General features: G+C 50.8%; 2 protein-coding genes across 2 annotated transcripts in view; both read right to left on the reverse strand.

Moving 5' to 3' along the window:
* LOC142466795 (uncharacterized) overlaps nucleotides 1-8,982 on the reverse strand; it is a 394,879-nt gene that overhangs the window by 231,319 nt on the left and 154,578 nt on the right. The window lies entirely within an intron of this gene.
* The window catches only part of LOC142466797 (uncharacterized), a 369,751-nt gene that overhangs the window by 133,294 nt on the left and 227,475 nt on the right, over nucleotides 1-8,982 (reverse strand). The gene's annotated exons all lie outside the window — the stretch shown is intronic.

Below are 8,982 nucleotides of genomic sequence, written 5' to 3' on the forward strand. Positions count from 1 at the left end.
GCGATTTTAGGCAGCCTGCAGCTGCACCAGGGCCCCGCACCACCTCCATATGCCTCGCCGGTAGTCCCAGTCCCCCTCCTCACAGTGGAGTTGGCAGGTGGAGGGAGGTACAGAGAGGCGCTCTCCGACTGACCCCCGGCCGGGGGAAGGTATGCTCGGAGCTCCGCTCCCTCTCCGTTACAGGGCAGTTGCAGGCATTTTGGATGCTAGACAGCCGCTCCAAAGACTTGTGCTGCCTCAGGCTAATAATCCACGGGCTACTCACCCAATTCTCCCTCCTGTGAGTTTGCCCTTATGATAGCTCTTGCCCCCTGCGAGCAGGGGATGCCAGGGGAGAGATGGATACCGGGCCACGATCCTTGAAGGAGCTCTGCTCTGGGGCTGAAACTTGCTGTTCTGTCTGGGAGGCCGCAAATCCCCAGGTTCTCCATGCAATGTCCAATTAATGTCATATATGTGTATTTATGGCTTCGAACTATGCAGCGCTTCGTGGGCTATTTGGATTTGAATAAGATCAATTAATTTGGCGAAGTATGGGCCAGGATGGATATAGATGTTTGATCCCTCTTTGTGGAGCTACAGCATCAAACAGCCATCTTGGTTCGGCTCCAAGTCACGCCCCCCCCTAGATAGATTTTTTTTAAAGAAAAAAACAAAAAACTTTAATAAAATATTTATTTTTTTAAACTTCTGCAATTATATACACACACACACACACACACGCACACGCACACACACACACACGCACACGCACACACGCACACACGCACACACGCACACACGCACACATACATTTGGGCACAGGCAGCGGTGCACAAAGATGAATTTCTTCATCTTCTCCGCTGTCTGTCGGCTCCCCTCTCTGTGCCGTGCGCGCGCGGCCCTTCTATAGAAAGGCTGACTAACGTCAGCCAACTAAAAATCCATGTGCCCGGCACTATATAATGTGCCTAAGGAGATGGATTTGAGTACCATCTCTCCTGGCTTGGAGTGAGAGGTCAGTCAGGCCCTCATCTCCACTCTCAATTAAGCGATTACTACTGTATACCAAGACAAATTTCTCTAGCCAATTCCAATCTGGGTTTCTCCCCAAACACTCCACCGTAACTACCCTGCTAACATTTTGCAATGAAATCCAGTGTGGAATGGAACAGGGACAACTCACTGGTGCAATATTCCTAGATTTTGCAAAGGCTTTTGATACTGAGACTCTTGAGTAAGTGCCCAGTAGCACTCTTTTTGACGTAAATATATATCCCCTCATACAGAGGTAAAAGGAAGGGTTCACAGTGTAGTTTAGGACCCGCATTTTTGGTTACACCTTGACATTTGGTATGCAGGCTTACGACGCTTTGGCCAAAGGGTTAAACTAAATAACCAAGTTATTATTCTTATTGAAGTATTTAAACTTTATACTATTTCCCACATATATTTGGTCAATTGGACGGAGCATTGGGCACCCCTGTCAGATCCTCCTTCAACTCACACAGCCCTGCTTCTGATTCCACCCAGGGGAGGAGCTATCAACTAAGACAACCACAGTCTGTTTTGTGCTGGGAGGAGTCCTCAAGTTACTGCCATTGTGTCATACACCTTGGAGGTGAGCAATCGTGAGATGCAACTACCCAGATTCTTCTAAAACAACCTCAATGACTTCCAGCAATCCCTCTGATGACTTGGATGTCACCAATTTTAACTTCCCCGGCGGAGACCTGGTTGTCCGGGTGAACAATCAGATCCACCTGCGGTGTATCTGCCCAGACTGCTGGCTACCCGGTGGCACTGTCGGCCTCGACACACGATGCTTGCACTATGGCACCTTCCATCTAAGACCTGCTAGTCCTGGGCCCAAAGAGCTGCTTGTGCCACGATCTAGAGCATCTATACCAACCGGTGCGGCTCCTAATATTTTTGCCTCGGACGACGCGGGCCAATGTGCCCTTATCAAAGCGCCTGAATGCCCAAGTGGTAGGGTGACCAGATTTTCAAAATGAAAAACTGGGACACATTAAAAAATTATTTATAAAACAAATTACATCACGTGACGCATCCCACTAACATGACAACGAGACACTGACGTCAGGCGGTGATATGTTGCCATGACAATGTGGCATCACGTGATGCCTCTGCGCCATAATGCATCCTGTTGTCATGACCCATACACACCCAGAGGCACTGACCCATACACCCAGAGCGACTGACACACACACCCAGAGCCACTGACACACACACCCAGAGCCACTGACACACACACCCAGAGCCACTGACCCACACACCCCGAGCCACTGACCCACACCCCGAGCCACTGAATGACACACCCCGAGCCACTGACCCACACACCCCGAACCACTGACCCACACACACAGAGCCACTGACCGACACACACAGAGCCACTGACCCACAGAGCCACTGACCCACACACATACAGAGCCCCTGACCCCCACACACATAGAGCCACTGACCCACGCACAGAGCCACTGACCCACGCACACAGAGCCACTGACCCCCACACACACAGAGCCACTGACCCCCACACACAGAGCCACTGACCCACAAATAGAGCCACTGACCCACAAATATAGCCACTGACCCCCACACACACAGAGCCACTGACTCACACTCAGAGCCACTGACCCACACACACAAAGCCACTGACCCACACACACACACAGCCACTGACCCAGACACACACAGAGCCACTGACCCACACACACACAGAGCCACTGACCCACACACACAGAGCCACTGACCCATAGAGCCACTGACCCACACACACACAGAGAGCAACACACACAGAGCTACTGACCCACACACACAGAGCCACTGACCCACACACACAGAGCCACTGACCCACACACACACAGCCACTGACTCACACACACACAGAGCCACACAGAACCACACACACACAGCCACTGATCCCCACACACAGAGCCTCTGACCCACCCACACACACAGAGCCACTGACCCACACACACACAGAGCCACTGACCCTCACACACACACACAGAGCCACTGACCCGCACACAGAGCCACTGACCCGCACACAGAGCCACTGACCCACACACACACACAGCCACAGAGCCACTGACCCACACACACACAGAGACACACACAGAGACACACACACACACACACACACACACAGCCACTGACCCACACACACAGAGCCACTGACCCACACACCTAGCCACTGACCCACACACAGAGAGACACACACACACACACACACACACACAAGAGCCATTGACCCCCCACACACACACAGAGCCACACACACAAAGCCATTGACCCCCCAACACACACAGAGCCACACACACACAGAGAGCCACACACGCACTCACACAGAGCCACTGACACACACACACACACACCTGCTCTGAGAAGGAAGCAGCTCAGTGTGCTCTGTCCTCCAACCAGTCCCCTGCGGCCCGGCATCCTGTAAAGCCCTGCCCCAGCATCCTCTGACCTCCAACCAATCCCCTGCGACCCGTCATCCTACAAAGACCCGCCCCCGGCATCCTTCTACCAATCCCCTGCGGCTCAGCCGGCATTCACCAAAAGTCCAACCCCGGCATTCTGCAAATCCTCACCTGCTACCGCATCTTCTCCTCACCGCCCGTGTGTTGCGCCGCCGCATCGCAGAGCCCCCGCATCCTGCTACAAGAAACGGGACCAGGGCTAAAACCCGGGACATTACCGGAACAGACCAGCAACCGGGACAGAAATGAAAAAACGAGACTGTCCCGCCAAAATCGGGACATCTGGTCACCCTATCAAGTGGTCCAGTGCCAACAACCGCTGTCTGCCAGGACTTATACACCACGGGATCTACCACTACTGTGTCTGCTGTGGGCCCGTGTGACCTACTGATGGTCCCAGGACTGGGATCCATGCCTACCAAGGTTCTGGAGGGTGAATGGACTGCCCCAGGGGTGTCGGGTGTGAGTCCCCAGGTGACTTTGGAGCAAGGGAGCTCCATAAGCATGGTCGCCCAAGCAACGGACTCGCCCCGGCATCTCGTCCTGGTGGAGGTGTCCCCACCCGTTGCTGTCCATGATGACATCAGCCGGGGGCGAAACCTGCGGTGAAGAACCCTTCTCCTACCTGCATTCCACGATGGCGTGCCTACTCGGAGATGTCTGCCCAGGAAATCGGGACGCGGTGGAGTTCCAGAGGAGTGCTGGCCCAGACGAGTCAAACTCTGCAGTTCCGGAACACCAAATAAGCTTCAGGCCTACAGATGATGTCACCGCTGTGCCGGACCTGCTTACGGGGGAATCCAGAGATGTCGCCTACCTTACGGCTGGTGAGATTCCCGCTCCTTCTGCTTTCCAGGGTCCGTGGAGGCCTTGTCCGGTGCACAGTGGGGTGACAAACTTCCGGTCCAACCGGATATGACATCATCACCGCAGCCGGACTTGAGCCTGCCTGGTGGTCTCACGAGACTGTCGATGACTGATTGTGAGGATTCGCCGTTGTGGTGCTAATGCTCCGTTAACCTTTACTCAACCACCTGATCCCCAGGGCACTCAAGAGTGGCAACCTAGCGGTGGTACTTACGTGCGGCAAGCGGGTACTGCGCGGGCCCGTCGGCCTCTACTGTCTCTGGGCAGAGGGCGCGTTCCAGTTCCTCCGGCCATGACGCGGTGCGCTCTCTCCACGTCGGTCTGCGGTCTCCGCACCTTGGTCCCGCCCCCATCCTGTCAGGACTACGCGGCGCGGTTGTGCTCCTCATCCCGCCTCTGTTCCCACGGGCCCCGCCTCTGGCCTCCAACCCCATACTGGCAAAAGTGTCGTAGCGCGCGATGACGGACCGTGGCCGGGTCGCCTATGTGTTGTGCACGGCGAGCGCAAACTCTAATGTGGTCGCAAAGCAAGATTCCTTTAGTGTGCAAGAAGAACCCTATCGCCTTGGAGGCCATTGATGGAAGACCACTTCAGCATGCATTCACCTCGTTGGAGACCCAAATTATTCAGCTAAGGTCTGTAAATAATCATGTGGAAGATATTTCTTTGAACGCCATTCACACTCCCTCTATTGCAGTAATCTTGGACTTACCTGGTTACAACTTCATAATTCACGGATTGATTGGTTGAGCAAGGAACCTATTCAGTGGAGTTCATACTGCGTTCAAAATGGTCTTGAAGGCTCAAGTAGCGTTTGTGCTACTACTGTATCTGAAGACAAGGAGAGGGTACAGCTGCCGGAGGAATACATCGACTTCAAGGATGTCTTCGATAAAGTCAAGTCTGAAATACTTCCTCCACATCGCCCCTACGATTGCCCCATCGAATTACTTCCTGAAACTATACCTGAAACTAAAGACATAAAAGAATATATCGCTGAGAATCTTCTGAGGGGCTTCATCCGCAAATCCACATCACCCTCTGGGGCCGGGTTTTTCTTCGTTAAGAAAAAAGATGGGACCCTGCGGCCTTGTATTGACTATCGTGGACTCAACAAAATTACTATTTAGAATCGCTATCCTCTTCCTCTCATATCCAAACTTTTTGATCATCTTTAAGGAGCTAAAATCTTCTCCAAATTGGATCTAAGGGGTGCGTATAACTTTATCAGAATCCGTCAATGGAAAACTGCATTTAATACCCGGGAAGAACACTAAGAGTACTTGGTCATGCCTTTCGGTCTTTGTAATGCCCCAGCTGTGTTCCAAGATTTTCTCAATGAGATATTCAGAGATCTGCTTAATTTTTTTGGACGATATTCTAATTTTTTCTAAGTCTCTAGAGGAACATGTAGGGCACGTCAAACAAGTACTACTTCTACGAGAACCATTTATTCGCTAAACTTGAAAAATGTCACTTTCAACAATCTTCTACAGTTTTCTTAAGATACATCATTTCGGGCTCTGGCCTCAAGATGGACCCTGCCAAGGTCAAGGCGGTTTTGGACTGGCCTCAAACCACCACGCTCAAGGCTGTACAGCGCTTCCTAAGGTTTTCCAATTATTATCGCAGATTTTTCCAGAATTTCTCTTCTTTAGTAGCTCCTCTGACGGCTCTTACCAAAAAAGGAGCAGATCCCTCGTCTTTGTCTTCTGCTGCAGTTAAGTATTTTGATCTCTTACAGAAAGCGTTCATATCCGACCCTGTTCTGGTTCATCCTGATCCTAAGCTCCCCTTTACCCTCGAGGTGGATGCATCTGATGTCGGTGTAGGCACTGTTCTGTCCCAGAAGAAAAACCCTCAGGCCAGGTTGCAACCTTGTGCTTTTTGTCCCAAAATTTTTCTGCAGCTGAACGTAACTATGATATTGGTAATTGTGAACTTTTGGCCATGAAACTTGCATTGGAAGAAAGGGGACACCTTTTAGAAGGAACAGAGATGCCTATAACAATTCTGACGGATCACAAGAATTTGTTGTATTTCGAAGGAGCTCGTCGTCTGGGAGCCCGCCAAGCCAGATGGTCACTCTTCTTCTAAAGGTTCAACTTTGTCATCTCCTACCTTCCTGGGACTAAAAATGTTAAAGCAGATGCTCTGTCCTGTCAATTTTCACTTGAGGATAATTCGGAGAATCAACTCAAGCCTATTCTTCCATTCAAACTCATTCTTTCTTCCACTAACTTTGAGGCTTTAATGGATATCGTCCTTCAGCAAAACCAGATTGCTGACCTGAAGTTGTCTGTTTACTTCTCCATCCTTGCACAAACAGGTCCTTGAATGGGGACACGCTTCCAATTCGGCAGGCCATCCCGGGGCATAAAGGACATTGGATCTCATCTCCCGGACTTTCTGGTGGCCTCGGAAGCAGAAGGGTGTTAAGGACTTTGTACTTGTGTGACCAACTTGTGCCAGGACTAAAACTTCTAAGTACCTCCCTACTGGGTTACTTCAGCCATTACCTGTCCCGGTTTGGTCATGGACACACATCCATGGATTTTGTGGTGGATTTACCTAATTCTAAAGGTATGAACACTATTCTTGTAGTAGTAGATCGGTTCTCCGAGCAATCACATGTTGTACCACTCAAATGTCTGCCTAGCTCTCCCAAACTTGCTGAGATTTTCATCAAGGAGATCTTTCGTCTACACGGGGTCTCTACAGCGATTATATCTGATAGAGGATCGCAGTTCGTATCTAAATTCTGGTGCTCCTTTTGTCTTCAGTTGGGCTTATCTCTTCACTTTTCTTCTGGGTATCACCTACAAACCAATGCGCAGTCGGAGAGGACTAATCAGTCGTTAGAGCAAATAATTCAGTGCTTCGTGTCCAATTCCCAGGACGATTGTCAGAGCTCCTTCCTTGGGCGGAATTCGCACACAGTAACCTTCGTAGTGAATCAACCACTGAATCGCCTTTTTTCATCAATTACGGATTCCATCCAGCTATTCTTCCTGTTACAGTTTCTACCTCAGGGGTCTCAGCCGCTGACGACAGAATCAGGGAACTTCAAGATCTATGGAAAATGTCTCAAAGGAACATCAAATCAGCTGTCTAGCGACAGAAACATCAGGCTTATCGCCATCGTAGACCTGCTCCTAAATGTAAGCCCGGTGACAAAGTCTGGCTGTCTTCGAAAAATATTAACCTAAAGGATCCGACTATCAAGTTTGCACTTAGATTCCTCGGTCCACTTTATTGCTAAAAAAAAAAATGAATCCGGTAGCTTTTCGCTTGTCTTTGCCTCCTTCCATGAGAATTCCCTCAGGTTTTTCATGCGTCTTTGCTCAAACCTGTGATCCAGAACGCTCATTCCAGTCCTGTTCTCCCCACCACTTCTGTTTTGGTACAGGGTCAGCCCAAATACTAAATCCAATCTATCCTGGATTCCAAATTCTCTTGAAGCTCCTTACATTATCTCGTTCATTGGAAGGGATTCAATCCTGAGCAGAGATCGTGGGTTTCTAGTCATCGGATTCATGCGGCAAGGATGGTCAGGAACTTCCATTTGAATTTTCCAAAAAAGCCTTTATGGAGTCGCCCGGAGGTCACTCCTAGAGGGGGGGTACTGTGAGGATTCGCTGTTCCGGTGCTTCTGTCCCCTTAACCCATACTCACTCATCTGATTCCCGTGACACTCAAGAGAGGCAACCCAACGGTGGTACTTACACACAGCGGTTCTGTTGGCTTCTTCTGTTTCTGGGCACAGGGCGCACTCCCATCCCTCTAGCGTTGACACGCGGTACGTGGTTTCCCCGTCGGTCTGTGGTCTCCGCCCCTCGTTCCCACCCCCGCTCTGACGTCAGGACTACACGGCGCAGCTGTGCTTCGCGCTCCTCCTTTGGGCCCGCGGGTCCCGCCACCGTACTGGCGCGGGTGTCGTGGTGTGCGATGACGGCTCGAGACCGGGTCACCAGCGTTATGCTCTCTCCTGCACTGACCCTAGCATTTGGAAAATGACTATGCTGCGCTCTCCTACACTGAACCTGGCTTAAGCTCCACGACTATTCTAGTCTCTCCAATCCAGAGCCCAGCTACGTACCCCAACGATCCACTACTATACACTCCTAGACACAGCAAGTACTACATTTACGCTGTCCTCTATTACCCTGAACCGGCCTGCACGACTATCCTACTGTCTAGACGCGCCCTCGCGGTTGTGGTCGGCGTTCTATATCAATCCCTACCTCAGCCCCGCGGCCGCGCCTCTTTGTGGTGAGCTACAGTACGCGTTACAGTACCTAAACCCCCCTACCCCAAAACCCCTATATCCTAAGCCCCCCTTACCCTAGAAACTCCTACCTTAAACCCTTATCCTAACCCCCCCTTCCAACTATAACCACTAAAACAACTTAAATAAACCCCATAAACAGTAATAACATTTACATTAGAAGCGGCTAGTTGCGGAGGATCCATCTGCAGCCTAACGCCTGCGGCGTAATGGTCGCAGCAAAACTATTCTGATACAAAGCTAAGTGAGATTACAACAGTGAAGAGTGTGCAGCGCACAGCAATCCAAACGAGAGCAGGGCTGGCAAAAAATCTTCTTTATTGTAGAGACATAAAATGAGGGAC

Source organism: Ascaphus truei, chromosome 15 (genome assembly GCF_040206685.1).
Source record: "Ascaphus truei isolate aAscTru1 chromosome 15, aAscTru1.hap1, whole genome shotgun sequence".
Classification (NCBI taxonomy): Eukaryota; Metazoa; Chordata; class Amphibia; order Anura; family Ascaphidae; genus Ascaphus; species Ascaphus truei.